Here is a 2,466-nt window from a genome sequence, read left to right as displayed (position 1 = left end):
TGAAGGATTAAAAAAACTTGAAAAGCGATTGACCAAGTGTATAGAGCTCCAAGGAGATTATGTTGAAAAATAAAAAAAAATTTACCAAAAAAAAATTGTTTTCATACTTCATTATAAGGACTTGTTGAACTACACTCGTAATTAATAATTCTGGTAAATTTAATAAATAACTTGGAAAAGAGTAATTGCAAAGACAATCTTAGTTAACGTCGTAAGTAAATTGTGTTTATTAATTCAATAATACCCCAACTCTCAATGTGTTTATGAACATTGTTTAAATGATTAATAATTATTGTGAATTTACATAGTAACGTGAAAAATAATCATCGAAAGACAATCTTATATATTTCCATAAACAAATTATGCCTCTTCCTTTAAAAATAGTCAAGCTATAAATATGTTGATAAACATTTTTTAAATAGTGAATAATAGTACATTTTCAAAGCATCAGAGAAAAAAAATCACCGGAAAGATATTCTTACTTAATTATGTAAAAAGTGGAGGCTACCCGTAGAAAGAAACCGAAACTCTTAATATTTCAATTAAAATTCGTTCAATAATTAATAGTTCTTGTAACTTTACAAAGCAACATAGAAAAGAGCCATCAGATAGACATTCTTAGTTCACTCCATAAACAAACTGGCTCTTAGAAAAAAGGGAAAACTCTTAATTTGTTAATTAAAAAAGTTTAAATAATTAATAGTTCTTGTAAATTTGAAAGCGGTATAGAAAAGAGTCACCGTATAGATATTCTTAGTTGTCTTCGAAAACAAATTAATTCGTAGGATAAAGGCCAAACTTTAAATTTTTTAATAAAATTTGCTTAAATAATTAGTAGTTCTTGTAAATTTGCAAAGCAATATACAAAAGAGTCATCGGATAGATATTCTTAGTTCACTCCGCAAACAAACTGGCTCTTAAAAAAAGGGCCAACTCTTAATTTGTTAATTAAAATTGTTTAAATAATTAATAGTTCTTGTAAATTTGCAAAGCAATATAGAAAAGAGTCACCGGATAGACATACTTATTTAACTCTGTAAACAAATTGACTCGTAGGATAAAGGCCAAACTTTTAATTTTTTAATAAAATTTGCTTAAATAATTAGTAGTTCTTGTAAATTTGCAAAGCAATATAGAAAAGAGTCATCGGATAGATATTCTTAGTTCACTCCGCAAACAAACTGGCTCTTAAAAAAAGGGCCAACTCTTAATTTGTTAATTAAAATTGTTTAAATAATTAATAGTTCTTGTAAATTTGAAAGCAGTATAGAAAAGAGTCACCGTATAGATATTCTTAGTTAAATTCGAAAACAAATTGATTTGTAGGATAAAGGCCAAACTTTTAATTTTTTAATAAAATTTGATTAAATAATTAGTATTTCTTGTAAATTTGCAAAGCAATATAGAAAAGATTCATCGGATAGATATTCTTAGTTCACTCCGCAAACAAACTGGCTCTTAGAAAAAAGGGAAAACTCTAAATTTGTTAATTAAAATTGTTTAAATAATTAATAGTTCTTGTAAATTTGAAAACAGTATAGAAAAGAGTCACCGGATAGACATACTTATTTAACTCTGTAAACAAATTGACTCATAGGATAAAGGCCAAACTTTTAATTTTTTAATAAAATTTGTTTAAATAATTAGTAGTTCTTGTAAATTTGCAAAGTAATATAGAAAAGAGTCATCGTATACACATTTTTAGTTCACTCCGCAAACAAACTGGCTCTTAGAAAAAAGGGAAAACTCCTAATTTGTTAATTAAAATTGTTTAAATAATTAATAGTTCTTGTAAATTTGAAAACAGTATAGAAAAGAGTCACCGTATAGATATTCTTAGTTGACTTCGAAAACAAATTGATTTATAGGATAAAGGCCAAACTTTTAATTTTTTAATAAAATTTGTTTAAATAATTAGTAGTTCTTGTAAATTTGCAAAGCAATATAGAAAAGAGTCATTGGATAGATATTCTTAATTCACTCCTCAAACAAAACTGGCTCTTAGAAGAGAGGCAAACTCTTAATTTGTTAATTAAAATTGTTTAAATAATTAATAGTTCTTGTAAATTTGAAAGCAGTATAGAAAGGAGTCCCCGTATAGATATTCTTAGTTGACTTCGAAAACAAATTGATTTGTAGGATAAAGACAAACTTTTAATTTTTTAATAAAATTTGTTTAAATAATTAGTAGTTCTTCTAAATTTGCAAGGCAATATAGAAAAGGATCATGGGATAGATATTCTTAGTTCACTCCTCAAACAAAACTGGCTCTTAGAAGAGAGGCAAACTCTTAATTTGTTAATTAAAATTGTTCAAATAATAAATAGTTCTTGTAAATTTGAAAGCAGTATAGAAAAGAGTCAGCGTATAGATATTCTTAGTTAAATTCGAAAACAAATTGATTTGTAGGATAAAGGCCAAACTTTTAATTTTTTAATAAAATTTGATTAAATAATTAGTATTTCT

Source organism: Belonocnema kinseyi, chromosome 2 (genome assembly GCF_010883055.1).
Source record: "Belonocnema kinseyi isolate 2016_QV_RU_SX_M_011 chromosome 2, B_treatae_v1, whole genome shotgun sequence".
Classification (NCBI taxonomy): Eukaryota; Metazoa; Arthropoda; class Insecta; order Hymenoptera; family Cynipidae; genus Belonocnema; species Belonocnema kinseyi.
Note: the sequence above shows the minus strand (reverse complement) of the source record.